This window comes from Phyllobates terribilis, unplaced genomic scaffold (assembly GCF_046119375.1).
Source record: "Phyllobates terribilis strain yellow unplaced genomic scaffold, ASM4611937v1 Scaffold_4__5_contigs__length_816908805, whole genome shotgun sequence".
NCBI classification, from domain to species: Eukaryota; Metazoa; Chordata; class Amphibia; order Anura; family Dendrobatidae; genus Phyllobates; species Phyllobates terribilis.
In genome coordinates, this window is record NW_027362764.1 from 360,990,322 (window position 1) to 361,008,759 (window position 18,438).

General features: G+C 46.4%; 1 protein-coding gene across 2 annotated transcripts in view; it reads right to left on the reverse strand.

The window, feature by feature from the left end:
* Window positions 1-18,438, reverse strand: part of COL15A1 (collagen type XV alpha 1 chain) — a 904,466-nt gene that overhangs the window by 327,792 nt on the left and 558,236 nt on the right. The window lies entirely within an intron of this gene.

The following is an 18,438-nucleotide window of genomic DNA, read 5'->3' on the forward strand; positions in this document are numbered from 1 at the left end:
GAAAACACCTGGAGAGAAGCCAACCGAGAAAGGAAAACCGAGACAAAAGAAACCATCAGCACTTGGACAAAGACAAAAATGACTGTAGCCCAGCAGAGAGGGAAACCCACCACACAGTTAAAGGTCACCAGATGGAATCCTGGAACCAAGCCATCACACTATTTACTTTGCTACAGGGTATATGCAAATTTTGTTTTTTTCTTGTTTTTTTTTCTTTGAAATTGAGATAATGTGAATGTGCTCTTACACATTGCACGTATACCAATATATGCTCTGTCTCATTTCCTTTCCTTTGCTGTAGTTTATTGTACTTTGTGCAAACAGATTAACGACCCACCCATCCCCCCTTTTTGAGACAGGTATGTTTTATATATATATATACTGTAGCTTCCCATGGCAGATATGTGAAAAGTCGGACCACTGTCCTGCTCTGCATTTATCTATATTGAAGTCGGCTGACATAAGGTGAGGTTTTAATGCTAGAGACAGTATAGGATCATCCCTATTGGGTACACCTTGTCTCGGTGGGATAGCTTTAAAGTTTTTTTTATCAAAATAGTGTTAACTATTGTTAACTAGTGTTAAATAATTATGTTATTTATATGTACTATTACTATCTACTTATTTATAGGGATGAGCAAAACAAACTGTAAATTTCAGGGTTCGTACTGGACACCTAAAGTCCGGTACTGAACCTCAAACACGGACTTTTTACCAGATGCCCGTTTTATTGTTCGGGTTCAGATGCCTAATAAAGTTTGGGGAAAGGCTGCAGTGCAGCCATTCAACAAACTTTTAGGCTGTGGGCACTTCTTGAGCCATCAAAGCCATGCCAAATATTGCCATGGCTTTGATTATCTGGCGCACCACGTGTCCCGGCCTGTATAAATGCCGGATCACGAGTGCCACCACCATTCTGTTCTCATTAGCATAGGGACAGGACGCAGCTGGGGTGTGGGACAGAATTAGACTGTGCATTCTGCAAAAAAAACTTCTGTGTACTCTGCACGTGTCTCAGTGGGAATACAGTGCCAAAAAGCCTTGTGTGTACACTGCAACAGTGCCTGTACAAGTAATGTGCCTAAAAATAATTATACTCTGCTGCTGTGTCTGTACAAGTTGTGGGCCTAAAAAATAGCTATATTCTGCACCCATATTTGTGAGAGTACTTTTGCATAAAAACAAAATTTTCTACTCTGCAACCGTGTCTGTGGGAATCCTGTGCCAAAAAACCTGTGGAAGTACTCTGAAAAAAGCCTCTGTGGAGATACTCTGCAAAGCAGGCTGTGTGGGTGTACTCTGTTAAACTTCCTCTTTTTTTATTTTAATTTGGGTAGGCCCCAAAACATTGTGAATGGAAAACAGAATCAACCGCAGTTTGTTTGCTCTATCAATGGCTGGTTGCGACTAGTATACTTCTGTATTCAGCCAAAAGGTACAGACAAGTCCTGTGGGATCCACGGCTGGTTCATTTTAATGAATGTAAGCTTGCCCATGTTGGCTGTGGACAGGCGCTGTCTGTGATCACACCTCCTGCCATGCTAAACACATGTTCTGATAGTATACTTTCCGCAGGGCAGACCAGCACCTCCAAGGCATAAAGGGAAAGCTCAGGTCATGTGTCCAATTCGGAGACAAAGAAGTTAAATGGGCCAGACCAATCACTCAGTATATGGAGACATGTGTACACATACTCTTCCACCATGTCGTTGTAACTGTCATGCTCATGGATTTGATCCCTTTAGCTTGTGTTTTGTGTTCTACTTATCTTTCTGCCGAGCCACAGGAGACACCCCTTTTCTCTGGGTGTTTGGGTTCTGTTTTCTGGCTGCAGTCTGTCTAGCTTAACACAGGTGTTTTAAATTGTCTACCTATACCTTTTTTAGTGTCTATCCGATTAATCTCGAGTAAATTGCTACAGAGGCATAACCAAAATGCTGCCTCATGCTAATAGGGACCGTATCAGATTGTGGTGCTGGATGTTGCAGTGTGCTCATTAGGTTTAACACATTTCTGCCATGCTAACCCTCCTTCCAAGGTGGTTCCGATGCCCCACCTGCTTTGGCGACTTCATCCTCCTCTGCCTTGTGCTTCCACTGAGCCCATGTTGTCAGGTGAGGATGCAGTCAGTAGTGCGTCTACCAGCGTGCGCTTGTATTCCTGCATTTTCAGGTCACGCTCTAGTGACGGGAGTAAGGATGGCACGTTGTACTTTTAGCAGGGATCAAGCAGGGTGGCCACGCAGTAATCAGAACTTGTAACAATCTGGGCAACTCGGCTACATACACTGCCAAGTGGGCGCCGTTACACTGATTAATTTGATGCCTACATAATGCATCTAGAAGTCTGTGGCTAGGTAAAATAGGAGACAGGTCAGTGAAGGCACAGTGAGCTGTCATACGAGCATACAGATGAATATTTAAACAGAGCACCAGATAGAGTGCCCCCTACTGGCTGCCCCAAATCACGGGCATATCATTATCTCCTAACTGAAAGTAAAGATTCCACAACCACAGGATGGATGTCATCAACCAAGTTATCATATCATAATCAGTTTAATGTCACCCACCTTACAGAGTATGGAGTTTACTGAGCACAATCCTGCTGACAGGTGTACTTTAAGGAAGCTCTGCACCACCAAATTCAGCACATGCGCCAGGCAAGAGATGTGCTTCAATCCAGCTAGGTCCAGAGCTGCTACGTGATTTCGCTCATTATTGCACACCTCCAGACGGGGCTTAAGGTTTGTCGGCACCAACCACACATATGTCTGTTATTTTGATCCCCATCCACGGCTTCTGCATAGTGTGGGATATTTCCAACAAACATATGATTTTCAAAACAGCCTGCTGTTTCCCCCTGGCTGTGCTGAAGTTGGTTGTGCAAGTGTTACAATGACAAGATAAGGAGGTGGTGGAGGAAGAGGAGGCAACATGGACAGAGAAACATCCAGCAATCTTCGCCTCGGTGGTGGTAGGACATGCGCCAAAATGCTTTCCGCCTCAGACCCAGCCACCACTACTTTTACCCAGAGGGCAGTTAAGGAAATATTGCCTCCCTTTATCAAATAATTTGATAACTTATCTGATTTATCCTCTGCAAGACTAACTTACAGCACAAGTCTTGCAGAGATTGGACAGTACCCATTTTAATACCTCCAATTTATGTGTAATAGATATAGCAATTACCCAATAGGACTCATGAAACATATGAATCATTTCCACTTGTATTAACTACAATGGATTGATATGTACAAATCTTTCTCTGTACCAGTCTAAAACAGTCTCTCCAGCATATGCAATGAGGAGTTCCACCTTGTGGGTAAGTCACATGTGAGCGGGAGGGTGGAAGTGACGCTGCAGCGCAGACAGGCGAGCAGCGGCAGGGTGAAAACACTGAAAGCGTGCACAGAAAGCCTGCACTTTCAGCAGCAGTTCTGACATTTCTGTGTAATTAAGGAAGCGCTACACCACCAAAATCAGCACATGCACCAGGCAAGGGTTGTGCATCAAACCGGCTAAGCCCAGAGTTGCTATGAGATTTCGCCCATTATCGCATGCCACCAGGCTGGGTTTGAGGTTTATTGGCACCAACCACACATCTGTCTGTTCTTTGATCCCAGTCCACAGCTCCTGCGCGGTGTGGGATTTTTCCCACAAACAGATGAGTTTCAAACAGCCTGATGTAGTTTACCACATGCTGTGCTGAAGTTTGTGGTGCAGGTGTTACACTGACCGGATGAGGAGGCATTGTAGGAAGCGGAGTAGGAGGCGAAGGAAACATAGACAGAGAAACATCCATAAAACATTGAGTAATCCTCTGTGGAGGTAGGACATGCAACAAAAAGCTTTCGGCCTCAGGCCCAGCTGCCACAACATTTACCCAAGGGAGAGTTAGAGAGATATAAAGTTCCTACCCGTACTTACTGGTCCATGTATTGGTGGTTATGACTAGTGTTGAGCGAGCATGCTCAACACTGCTCGTTACTCGCCCGAGCATCACGCTACTCGGGATGTTCGGCGAGCACCGAGCATTTCCGGGTACTCGGGCGGGAGCTCGGGTCTCCGCCCTGCATGCTTGGCGCTCTTTCTGATGTAGGCCAGAAAAATAGAACTGTGGTTTTGCAGTTCCATGGGTCAAATCTCCGTATTATCCTGTTTTTGGCATTTTTTGCCGTAAAAAAACCTGTAACAGTGTCTCGCTGACTGGTCAGACACCAATATATCTGTTTAAAAGAGTCTGCTGTAGGCCAGAAAAATAGAACTGTGGTTTTGCAGTTCCACAGGTAAAATCTCTGTATTATCCTGCTTTTGGCATTTTTTGCCGTAAAAAAAAACAGTAATAGTGTCTCCGTGACTGTTCAGTCACAAATATATCTGTTCAAAAGATTCTGGTATAGGCCAGACAAATAGAACTGTTGTTTTCCTCTTCCACGGTTCAAATCTCCTTTTTATTACCCTTTTTCCATTGATAGTGCGAGTGTAAGCTATTTTACTTCATTTACAATGAGCAAGGTGCGTGGCAAGGGACGTGGAACTGGACGTTCTGGTGATGGTGCGTGTAGAGGACGGGGCCGTGGCCAAGGTGAAAATGTGCCACAACCTACAGCCATATCTTCTCGCTCCCACTTCTTGACCGAATTACTAGGGAAGCACACTACACCACCAGTATTGTGAACTGATCAGTGTGAACAGGGTATTAATTGGATAGCAGATAATACTTCCAGTTACCTGGGCACCACCACCTCCGGTCTGTCTTCCACACAGTCAAGTTTTAGTAGCCATGAGTCTCGACCGCATACTCCTCCTCACCCTGATGCTCCTTCCTCCCACCATGCCGAGTGTCGTCAGACAGCAACTGATCCCACACTTGGACACTCTGAAGAGCTGTTCACTGGTCCATTTCCATATTTGTGCCCCTCGCCTGCTCCGCTTGAAGTGGTGGAAGAGGAGATCCCATGTAGCGATGCCCAAATATTTGAACAGCCACGGCCACAGGAAGTCGACGCTGGCAATTTGTCACAAGAGGTGGACGATGATGAAACACAATTGCCACGAAGTGAGGAGGAGGATCGTGGTGTGCAAGTGGAAGAGGAGGAGGTGGTGGATGATCTAGTAACTGACCCAACGTGGCAGGAGGACACGCAGAGCGAGGCCAGCAGCACACAGGGGGAGGGAGGCAGAGTACCTCAACAGGCAGGAAGAAGTGTGGGGCCGCACACAGAAGGCGGGCAACAGTTCCCCGTAACACCAACACGAGGGACGTTGCCAGTACAACCGGTAGGTCTTCCAGAGTCTGGAATTTTTTTAAAGACTCTGCTGATAACCCCAAAAAGGCCATTTGTACCACCTGCCATGCCAGCATCAGCAGGGGTGACAAACCTACCAGCCTGACCACCACCAGCATGATCAGGCACATGGCAGCAAAGCACCTGACTTTGTGCGGCGAACCCCAGGGTCCACGACCAGTGTCAGCGGGTGTCACCACTGCTTCTTCCACTGTTGTGTGTGTGATAGAACCCACTGTTGTGCGTGCAAGGCAATCCCCTGTCCATACTGCATGCGAAGATGCCCCCTCCTCTCAGTCTTCACTTGTTATGGAAGTTTCTCAAGAAACAGCATCAACGTCCACGTCCCATCACAGCGTTCAATTGTCCATATCCCAGGGCTTTGAACGAAAGCGCAAATTCGCAGCCAACGCCCCACAGGCCACAGTCCTAAATTCGCACATTTCACGACTGCTTGCGTGGGAAATGCTGCCTTTTAGGCTGGTGGAGACCGAATCCTTCTGCAACCTTATGGCGGTGGCCGTCCCTCGGTACTCGGTCCCCAGCCGACACTATTTTGCCCGGTGTGCCATCCCCGCACTACACAAGCACGTGTCCCAAAGCATCTGCCGTGCCCTCAACAACGCAGTTACTGGGAGAGTCCACCTGACAACGGACACGTGGACAAGTGCTTGTGGCCAGGGACGGTACATCTCCCTGACGGCACACTGGGTAAACATAGTGGAAGCCGGGACCCAGTCGGACCTTGGGACGTAACACATCCTCCCCACACCGAGGATTGCGGGACCTATGTCAGTCAGAGTTGCCCCCACAGTGTACAGCTCCTGCGCATCATCCTCCTCCTCCTCCTCCTCCTCATGTTCAGCCTCCATCTCAGATATCACCACATCAGTTGCAAGCTGGAAGCACTGCAGTACTGCCTCAGCCAAGCAGCAACAGGCTGTGCTGAAACTCATAAGCTTAGGTGAGAAACCTCACACTGCTTGTGAGTTGTGGACAGCTCTGAAAGAGCAGGCAGATCTGTGGCTGAGACCGCTGAACCTACATCTAGGTATGGTCGTGTGTGACAATGGCCGTAACCTGGTGCCGGCTCTGAGGCGAGGCGAGATCACACACGTACCATGCCTGGCTCATGTACTTAGCCTTGTGGTTCAGCAGTTTCTTAAATCGTACTCCGAGTTGCCAGATCTGCTCGTCAAAGTACGCCACCTGTCAGCTCATTTTCGAAAGTCGGCTACAGCTTCCGCCGCCCTTGCTGTGTTGCAGCAGCGTTTGCAGCTTCCGGCACACCGACTGGTGTGTGATGTCCCCACACATTGGAACTCTACCCTCCACATGTTGCAAGGGATTTGTGAGCAGAAGAGAGCAGTTGTGGAGTACCAGCTGCAACAAGGCCGTCGATATTCAGGTCAGACTCCACACATAAGACCTCAGGAGTGGACCTGGATGTCTGACATATGTACCATCCTGACAAACTTTGAGGAGTCCACCAAGATGGTGAGTGGCGATGACGCCATCATTAGCGTCAGCATCCCACTTGTCTGTCTTTTTCAACGCTCTCTGCAGAGAATTAAAGAGGAGGCATTGCAGCCAGAGTATGATGAGATGGATCAAGAAGGCATAGCGGGCGATTACACACAGCCCAGCCTCATCTCATCCCAACGTGCATTGGGGGACAATGAGGGAGAGGAGGAGGAGGAGGAAGAACAGGAGCTGGTATCATGCGCTGTAGACGGTAGTACCTGTACAACTGTCATACCGTCTTTTCAGCGTGGGTGGCCTGAGGACAGGGGAGAGGAGGAGGAGAGCATGGTCAGTCGTCATCTTGGTGAGGACACGGAAGTCTTGCCCGTTACCAGTCTGGCACGCATGGCTGACTTTATGTTACGCTGCCTTAACCGTGACCCTCGCGTTGTCAAAATGTTGGGTGACAGTCATTACTGGTTGGTGACACTTTTAGACCCCCGCTACAAGGAGAACTTACACTCTCTTATTCCTGAGGTGGAGAGGTCTACAAAAATGGGGCAGTACCAGAAGGCCCTTGCTACAGAACTATTAAAAAAATTCCCATCTGAACACGCTAGCGGCAGAGGTCACAGTTCGTTGGCCAACCAAGGTGTACAGGCGAGAGAGAAGCAACTCCAATCCAGCAGAGGCAGGGGAACACTGTCAACATTCTGGGACAGTTTTCTGAGACCCGCCCAGCTTACAGGTCCTGAGGCGCGGGGTACTCTCACAAGGAGTGGAAAGTTTCAAAAGATGGTGAGGGAGTACCTAGCCGACCATACCAGCGTCCTCCGTGATTCCTCTGTGCCTTTTAATTAATGGGTATCCAAGCTGGACACTTGGAATGAACTCGGTCTGTACGCCTTGGATGTCCTGGCCTACCCTGCCGCTAGCGTGTTATTGGAGTGTGTTTTTAGTGCCGCTGGGGGAATTATAACAGATAAGCGCACTCGCCTGTCAACTGATAATGCTGACAAGCTGACCCTTATCAAAATGAACAAGGGCTGGATTGGGCCAGACTTCTCATCACCACCAAATGACAGCAGAGTAACAAAGTCAAATCCACTGTGCTATTTCGGGAGGTGTATTCCCATGCACCGCTTCACACCCACACATGGGTATACGCTTCCTCATTTCGGCTGAATATTGCTCTTCTCCTTATCCTCAGCCTCCAACACCACTATACCACCAGGGTGACCTTGGTCCGTGTTGCCAGCATTGCAAGTTCCTCCGTCCTAATTTTTGGCAGCTTTTTCTTGGAAGGCATAGGCAAAGACTATGGGAGACCCACTCCTCAATAATGGGAATAATGTTTTTAAGATGCTGTACTGCATGGCTCTTCCAATGGGCATTTAAACCGTCTTGTTAAGCTACTGCAACCTCCACGTCTCTTCCAAGGGGCATTAAAACCATCTTGTTAAGCTACTGCGACCTCCACCACTTTTCCCAGGGGCATTGATATTGTCTTTTTATTCCACTGCGACCTCCATGTCTCTTCCAAGGGGCATTAAAACCGTCTTGTTAAGCTACTGCAACCTCCACGTCTCTTCCAAGGGGCATTAAAAGCGTCTTGTTAAGCTACTGCAACCTCCACGTCTCTTCCAAGGGGCATTAAAAGCATCTTGTTAAGCTACTGCAACCTCCACGTCTCTTCCAAGGGGCATTAAAACCGTCTTGTTAAGCTACTGCGACCTCCACCACTTTTCCCTGGGGCATTGATATTGTCTTTTTATTCCACTGCGACCTCCACCATTCTTCCAAGGGGCATTAAAACCGTCTTGTTAAGCTACTGCGACCTCCACCACTTTTCCCAGGGGCATTGATATTGTCTTTTTATTCCACTGCGACATCCACGTCTCTTCCAAGGGGCATTAAAACCATCTTGTTAAGCTACTGCAACCTCCACGTCTCTTCCAAGGGGCATTAAAACCATCTTGTTAAGCTACTGCAACCTCCAAGTCTCTTCCAAGGAGCATTAAAACCGTCTTGTTAAGCTACTGCAACCTCCACCACTTTTCCCAGGGGCATTGATATTGTCTTTTTATTCCACTGCGACCTCCACCATTCTTCCAAGGGGCATTAAAACCGTCTTGTTAAGCTACTGCAACCTCCACGTCTCTTCCAAGGGGCATTAAAACGGTCTTGTTAAGCTACTGCGACCTCCACCATTCTTCCAAGGGGCATTAAAAGCATCTTGTTAAGCTACTGCAACCTCCACACCTCTTCCAAGGGGCATTAAAACAATCTTGTTAAGCTACTGCAACCTCCACCACTTTTCCCAGGGGCATTGATATTGTCTTTTTATTCCACTGCAACCTCCACGTCTCTTCCAAGGGGCATTAAAACCATCTTGTTAAGCTACTGCAACCTCCAAGTCTCTTCCAAGGGGCATTAAAACCGTCTTGTTAAGCTACTGCGACCTCCACCACTTTTCCAAGGGGCATTGATATTGTCTTTTTATTCCACTGTGACCTCCACCATTCTTCCAACGGGCATTGCATTTCCTCCTAATTTTAGTCAGCTTTTGCTTTTCAATGCATAGGCGAACACTAAGGGAGACGCACTCCCCAATAATGGGTAGAAGGTTTTTAGTATGCTGTAATCCACGTCTGGGAGCATTGCAGTTCCTCATAATTTTTGGAAAGCCTTCCATTCACTGATTAGGCCAACAGTGCACAGGAGACCCAGTTGCTATAAATGTAAAAAACGGTTTAGTTAAGGCCCTCTGACCTCCATGTCACTTCCAAGGGGCATTGGAGTGCCTCAACATTTTTGTTAGGCATTGCATTCACTGCATGCCCTATAACTGTGTAACCGAACCGCTCCTTTTGGTACAGAAACATATCCTACAAGACATGTGTGGTTGACTGGCCTGATATTGATGTGAATGGTCCCTGTTCCTCCTGCTCTTTCTCCTTTGCCACCACCTCATCCATCATTCATCACCTGAAGCTTTGTTTTAACGGGAGTCATAGAACTGGGATAGTAGCAGGAAAACATCCAGCAATCCTCGGAGGAGGTAGGATATGCGCCAAAACGCTGACCACCTCAGGCCTAGCCGCTACTACATACAATGTACTTGCATTCCAAGAAAACAAAGCAGACGCTAACTTCTATCATCATCATCATGCTCCTCACCTTGGCACTCTCAACTCCCCTGATGGAGAAGCCAGGGCCCACCAGAGGAGTCTGGTTCTCTGGTGGGCCGTCCAATGCTGCCCTAAAGCAGGCCAGGCTAAGTAAAGTGTCGGGGAAGTTTCAAGGAGAAATAGGGGCGGCTGGGGACCGTTTATGGACACCCGGCCGCCCCTAGGCGGCTGGGGACCATGTGTGGACACCCGGCCGCGGGGCGGCTGGGGACCGAGTATGGACACCCGGCCGCTGGGCGGCTGGGGACTGAGTATGGATACCTCGCTGCCGAAGCAGCCATGAGGTAGTGGCCAGCTTCGGCCTCCTCTAAACTAAAAGGCCCCATTTCAAGTGCAAGCAAGCTAGCAGTATGGTATTGCAGCCTGGGGGTGGGTGGGTGGCAGGCAGCATACTTATTGCAAGGAATGGGGGAGGTATATTTGAACACTGCCCTGGGACATGGACTTGCACGGGGATAGTTGCAAGTCTACATCTTCTGATGCGGAAAGGATCACTTCTGATGGGCACACTTTTAGGCAGTGACCTGGGTGTCAGAGATGCTTCCAGGGGTCTTCCCCATGCTGTTCCCATGTCTTTTCAGCACTGTATGCATGTGTCACATCCCGGTGAATGCATTTGTCACGGTTGAAAGCAATACAAAAGTGCAAAAACGCATAAAAAATGCTACTTGTGAACATAGCCCAAGGTGTGGAGGAGTATTTTTGTTTTTGGTCATTTATTTTACCTTATACACAAGTCTTTACCCTGGAAAGAAAGTTCCTTAACATATTTCACAGGAAAACCGTTTCATTTTCGTTTTTGAACGTTTTATTGTGAGCCCGTTAAAGTGGCTTAATACCTCTGACCACGTTGTTGACAGCAGTGACCTGGGGGTCAGAAATGCTTCCTGGGGCGATGCACATGCTGTTCTCATGTCTTTTGAGCACTGTCCCTATCGTTTTGGGCACTTTTTAGGCTTTCTACAGACTGCCAGGGGTGCCGCCGCAAAAATGCTCTGGTCTCCCATAGACTAACATTGGGCTCGTTGCTCGGGTCGAGCACCCGAGTATCACGGTGAGCTCGGCCCGAACTTCGAGCACCCGAGCATTTTAGTGCTCGCTCAACACTAGTTATGACCTTTCCACTGATGGCGCTTCACAGTGCACACCTGATTTTGTCCGCAGCATGTTCGTGCAGTGTAGGGATGGCCCTCCTGGAAAAGTAGTGGCAACTGGAAACCATGTACTGTGGTTCCCATGATCCCAACGTATTGTGTGTTTGGGGGCTGTACGCTTCAATGGGATGGTGTGGAGATGCTTGGTGACACTGCTGGTGGTGGTGCTGTCACGTCTTCTCTTTGCGGGGAGCCAGGTGGCCCTGTTACTCAGGAGAGGGATGAAAAGGCCTAGACCGTAGCAGAAAAGGGAGCAGGAGGAGGCTCCGATTTTTCCTGTTTTTTCACGTGTGTACTCCACTGCAACTTGTGCTTTGCATTCAAATACCTCATCATGCAGGTGGTGCTCAGGTTAAGAACATTTATACATCGCTTCAGTCTCTAATGGTACAGTGAGCAAACCACCCGTGTATTGTCAGGGAGCTCCTTTGAGCTGGCTTTGGTGTGCTCAGTTCGTCGGCGCGGTGGCCAGTAGTAGCCATCATACTGGCTTGGGACCACCCATGGTGCTTTAGCGCCTTGCTCCCTCTTTTACTGGGCAGCTGGGGCAGCATGACAACTAGGGTGGTCCTTAATGCAAAGCAAAAATTAAAATTTTCAATTTTTTGATGGGGCATGCTCTGAAATGATTCATTTGGGTAAAATAATAAATAGTCTACAAACATTTTAAAAATCTATTCAAATTTTACAGATCCCTACCAATCAAGATATGTAGTCGTTTGAACATATCTTGGTAAAAATTAACCAGTATGATTACATTACAAATCATTTTTATTTCTCAACAAAAACGGTTACTTTTGTTACCTGACAGTTAAATACTTGTTTGATAGCGTCACTTATTGTTTGCTGTCCATGAGTGTCTTTTTCATTCTATCTCCATATCATTCTCAATATTATTTGACTACGAACAGGAGAAATTGTTTCTGTTCTTCATTTGTTGTGTGCAACTTGTTATATTCTTGCATCAGTGCTACTTCTCGTTCTGCAGTATCATTAGTCACTCTCATACCACTGACTGTTTTCTTGGCAGCCTGGTAGCCTTCATATGCCGACCATAGATCTACATCTTTGGAGAGGAACCGAGATGACATGCCGGTGATGCTAAAGAACCTGTAGGTTTTCTGAGCGGCAAAGTCTTTCAGGTTCTTTGTTACACCTGATGATGAATCGGCAATTATCTTCTTGGGAGGATGTTCTGCAGCTAGTGTTTGTAGGGCTATCACCATCAGACATTTTGTGTCATTTGACACAGCATCATCAAAGAAGGATAGAGCGATCAGTTCCTCGGACAAGTACCATAAGTGTCTTTTCATCTTCTTCATCACTACTTCTGATACTGAGTTGTTCTGTTCCTTGTTCAGATAGATGTCCTTGAGCACATGTAGAGCAATGCATGGAGCTGACGGCACCAGGAACCACGTCTTCACATAGATCAAAATAGTGAACTGACAGATGTCTGTGATAGCCTTTTCTTCCTCATTTGTCAGCACGAACGGACTCCACATTTTTAGCACATAGATGGCCTTTGCCATCCATCTGGCTCAGTGCAGTTCAGCTGGAGCTCTGAATGAAATTCTTCTAGATGGATGATTGTTAACTCCAATAATTCTCAGTAGTCCTCGCAGGGTTGGTACTGAAGCAAAGGCTATGATTTCAGCTGCAATGTGGGAAACTGCTGTTGACAATGATCTGGTCTGATAGTGGTGTCTGGAAGGTAGTCAAGTCAATGATATGCCAGTTGGTCTTGAATCTGCTGAAGATAATTTTTTCCTGGGCCTTTCCATGGACCAAGGCAATGGACAACCACTGCTTCCAGCTCTATTTCTAGAATATGATGGCCGTTGAGTTCCCAGTCTGCACATTCGCTGGCTTGGGCGGCCATATCCCTGTAGATCACATCTTCAGGAAGATGGCCACGGGCACTGGAAAAACAGCGCATGCCGCTCTGCCTGACTGCTGACATCGCCCCGCAGTATCTCACCGTTTCTGCTGCCGCCGCCGGGTTCCTATGGGAGGCAATGGAGGCACCCTGCTTCCTGCGATCCTGCTCCACCACCACCGCAACTCCTTGGTAGGCTACGTAGGGACCATAAGACACACTCCCCATTTCCTCCCAAATTTGAGGGGAAAAAAAGTGAGTCCTATGGTCCAAAAATACAGTAATTTGTGGCAACAGCCAGCAGTATTGTTGTTGCACCTACAATTGTTAAATGCGACTAGTCAAACAGTTGCAAAACCTTAACCTCTTATTCTTATTATTTTTTTAATTATGGCGTTCAAATAAAATGAAAGAATTTGATGAAACCTAAAATACTAGATTGCGAAGTAGCAGTAGACCTGTAGTGAACATCTGGCAACAAGGACAGTATGGTCATGGGATGTACGCAGGGACGGACACAGACAGCTTGGGGCCCCTGTGCAAGAAATGTTTTTGGGCCCCCTTCCTTTTATGGTGACCAAGCTGACCAGGAGCTGGAGCCGCCATCTGACTTTGGTGTCTCCACCATCGCGCATGACGTCACTGCCCCCAGTCATGGCCGCAAATTGGAGTGCATTGCAGGAGGATGCACATCTAGCTGAAATGTTCCCTGTCATCAGTGGGCCCCTCTCCACCTCCCTGCCTGATGCAGCTGCACTGGCAATTTGTCTACCCCCGGAAAAAAACCCTTAAGCGATATTTACCCCTTAGACATATGTATATTATACACACACAAAACTACTGTACACCCAGGTGTGTGTATATGTGTATGTATGTATGTAGGTGTGTGTGTGTGTGTGTGTATGTACTGTATGTATGTATGTATATGTATATGTGTATATAGAGATATAGAGATAGATATAGATATAGATATATATATATACACACAGTACAGACCAAAAGTTTGGACACACCTTCTCATTTAAAGATTTTTCTGTATTTTCATGACTTTGAAAATTGCACATTCACACTGAAGGCATCAAAACTATGAATTAACACATGTGGAATTATATACTTAACAAAAAAGTGTGAAACAACTGAAAATATGTCTTATATTCTGGGTTCTTCAAAGTAGCCACCTTTTGTTTTGATGACTGCTTTGCACACTCTTGGCATTCTCTTGATGAGCTTCAAGAGGTAGTCACCGGAAATGGTTTTCACTTCACAGGTGTGCCCTGTCAGGTTTAATAAGTGGGATTTCTTGCCTTATGAATGGGGTTGGGACCATCAGTTGTGTTGTGCAGAAGTCAGGTGGATACACAGCTGATAGTCCTACTGAATAGACTGTTAGAATTTGTATTATGGCAAGAAAAAAGCAGCTAAGTAAAGAAAAACGAGTGGCCATCATTACTTTAAGAAATGAAAGTCAGTCAGTCCGAAAAATTGGGCAAACTTTGAAAGTGTCCCCAAGTGTAGTTGCAAAAACCATCAAGCGCTACAAAGAAACTGGCTCACACGAGGACCGCCCCAGGAAAGGAAGACCAAGAGTCACCTCTGCTTCTGAGGATAAGTTTATCTGAGTCACCAGCCTCAGAAATCGCAGGTTAACAGCAGCTCAGATTAGAGACCAGGTCAATGCCACACAGAGTTCTAGCAGCAGACACATCTCTTCAACAACTGTTAAGAGGAGACTTTGTGCAGCAGGTCTTCATGGTAAAATAGCTGGTAGGAAACCACTGCTAAGGACAGGTAACAAGCAGAAGAGACTTGTTTGGGCTAAAGAACACAAGGATTGGACATTAGACCAGTAGAAATCTGTGCTTTGGTCTGATGAGTCCAAATTTGAGATCTTTGGTTCCAACCACCGTGTCTTTGTGCGACGCAGAAAAGGTGAACGGATGGACTCTACATGCCTGGTTCCCACCGTGAAGCATGGAGGAGGAGGTGTGATGGTGTGGGGGTGCTTTACTGGTGACACTGTTGGGGATTTATTCAAAATTGAAGGCATACTGAACCAGCATGGCTACCACAGCATCTTGCAGCGGCATGCTATTCCATCCGGTTTGCGTTTAGTTGGATCATCATTTATTTTTCAACAGGAAAATGACCCCAAACACACCTCCAGGCTCTGTAAGGGCTATTTGACCAAGAGGGAGAGTGATGGGGTGCTACGCCAGATGACCTGGCCTCCACAGTCACCAGACCTGAACCCAATCGAGATGGTTTGGGGTGAGCTGGACCGCAGAGTGAAGGCAAAAGGGCCAACAAGCGCTAAGCATCTCTGGGAACTCCTTCAAGATTGTTGGAAGACCATTTCCAGTGACTACCTCTTGAAGCTCATCAAGAGAATGCCAAGAGTGTGCAAAGCAGTCATCAAAGCAAAAGGTGGCTACTTTGAAGAACCTAGAATATAAGACATATTTTCAGTTGTTTCACACTTTTTTGTTAAGTATATAATCCCACATGTGTTAATTCATAGTTTTGATGCCTTCAGTGTGAATGTACAATTTTCAAAGTCATGAAAATACAGAAAAATCTTTAAATGAGAAGGTGTGTCCAAACTTTTGGTCTGTACTGTGTGTGTGTGTATATATATATATATATATATATATATATATAATGTACTGCTGTTATCAGTGTGTGTATACACACATACATATACTATACACATTGATACATATAAACACTGCACAGGTATATACAGTACACATACTTACATATGATAGCCCTCGGGCAGGTGCTTTGCTCCATCATGGTGGTCTTCTGTTCATCCATCATCACTACAGGCCAGATCTGCAGCTGTCAGTCCTGTCTCCGGCCTCCTCACTACCTCTGATAGCTGCAGGGAGCAGCCTCCGAGCAGTCAGTGAATCTGACACTTCCCTCCTTCCTCCTGAGAAGTTCTGAGCTTCCTGACCCATGTGAACATCGGCCATCACATCAACTTCCCCCCCTGTAGCAACTTACCACCCCCTGTACTGGAGGGGGGGTTATTGGGAAACTGGCCATTCAGGCAGCATTCACACTGCAGCTACTGCTTGTGAATGGGTAAGTGCAGCGGTTTTCCACTAAAGCCTCCTCAGTGCAGGGGGTAGAGGTAGCTACATGGGGGCAGAGGGATTGGTGTAATAGCTCATGTGAATATTGGGCAGGCAGTTCAGTAGTCAGAACTGTTCAAAAGGAAGGAGAGTTGTCAGATACACTGACTACTCAGAGGCTGTTAAGAGGAGGCAGACAGGATTGGCTGAGAACAGCAGCCATACTTACCAGGCCTGCTTCATCCTGCCTGTGCCTGAACGACGCTGAGAGGCCGGGGCGTGTCCAGGAATCCCATGCTACTGCATTATAGAGTAGAGGCAGCGTCATCTAAGAGGAGAGGAAGGGGACCCTTCTAACATATTCTGAAGAGTGCAGGCCCCTGTCTCAGGTACAGGCCCCCTTCCGCTCTTCTTAGTATAGATGCAGCTGCTGGCTCTATGAGAGAGCCAGACATTGCAGCAGCTGATCGAGCCCCCTCTCCTCCGGGGCCCCTGTGCAGCTGCACCGGCAGTATGTCCGCCCCTGGATGTGCGGTATTTAGAGTATGTATTAATTCACAGTCGCACAATAAGTAGTGATTATGAGACTGCAAGAAAAGTTCACTGTATATCACTTGAATCTTGGATTTCTATTCACAAATATAGGCTATTGCTGACATCAGGTACATCAGCAATGAAGTAGTAAACCACAATTACATTAGGCCTTTTTCTATCCCTATTATGTCTGCTCTGAGCGCTCCTATCCCTACACATCACAGGCATAAAATGGCATTCCTTGGCTGGCCCCTATGTTTTAGGCTATGTGCCCACGATGCAGAAATGAAGCAGAAAATTTCCGCTTCATTTCTGCATGTCCTTGCCCGGAAAAACGCGTGCGGAATTTGACATGCGTTTTTCGCGTGTTTTGCCCATGCGGAATTTCCTTGCGTTTTCTACTGCATTGTAGATGGCAATTCCGCATGCGTAAACGCACAAATAATGGACATGCTGCGGAATTTTCCACACATCAAAAACGCTGCGGAAAATTCCGCAGCATGGGCATTGCAATTGTGGAATTACATAGGGGACCATGGGCAAAGACTTACCAAGCGTTTCCCAAGTGTTTCCGCTGCAAAAATTCCCCAGCAAAAACGCTTGAAAAATGCTTCGTGGGCATGGACCCTTATACTACCTATAGCACTGGCTGTGCTACATCATGTGATCTGACAGATAGGAAAGCACATTCTGCCACACATAATTCTTTTAGCCTGATCACTGAGTCAACAGCAAGTGTGAATTGGCGAGAGGTATTTTTTTTTGCAGATCCAAACGAATCACAGATTGTTAGAATTTGTGTGGAACCAAGGTTGCAGGAAATTTGACTCCAATTAGAACATTCATGATTCAATCGGCTTACCTCTATGTAAAATATATTTCCGTTTGGGTCAAACAGAATCCACAGACACTTTGAGTCCCAGGGAAAAACAAAAACTCATCCCATCTAGCTATTGATTCTACTTTAAAACGCAAAGCTAATTTTAACCCGACCCACCATAGGGGCAGTGATATTGATACATTTTCTTCTGTGGTTGTCAAGTAATTCATAACCATAAATAACTGAAGATAAAGATCCAACACATTCTTAACAATAAAGGAAGGCTAGCACTTTCAGGACTAAAAAATAGATCCTACATTATCATCAAAAGTGCTGACAAGTAGTGAGGGGTCATTCTGCTCTATGGGAGGCCATCGTTATCGTAATGGGAGGCCATTACGATAACAGCCAACACTTATTATGTGCCATAAACCCACCCGGAGTATATCTATCTGCAATACGATGTCTTATTCCAGAGAAGTCCATATTTTGTCTTAATATGTAAATGAGCTGCTAAGAGCTATGGGCCGGGCATAGATCTTTCTGGGAATCTGCCTTCAGATCTTATTGTAAAAGAAATGAATAGCCAGCTCACCACAGTCTGTAATTATCCAGAACTTGGGTCAACACCACTGCTCAGGTGGGAAGACAAGTAAATGAAATAGAGATGGATCTAGTTACATGGATAAAATCACCTGAAGCCTTATTCATTCATATTAAAGATTCCACAAAAATTCCATAACAGTCCAAAAGCGAAACACCATCACCCACGCGTTTCTGTCGCATGTAGTACCCTTAGTACATGTGTGTACAGGTGTTTTGCTTTTGGACTATTTTGGATGTTTTATGGAATTTTTAATAAAAACAAATTAAACTTTAGTTACCAGTATGAGATATGTAATGATGGACAATATGCTCTCCAAATGTACATGTTTCACACTAGTAACTCCGCCTTTCATTTACAATAAGCCATAGGGGCAGATTCTCAGAGATATCTATTTACATATTAAAAAAAACCATGGATTTCTTTGG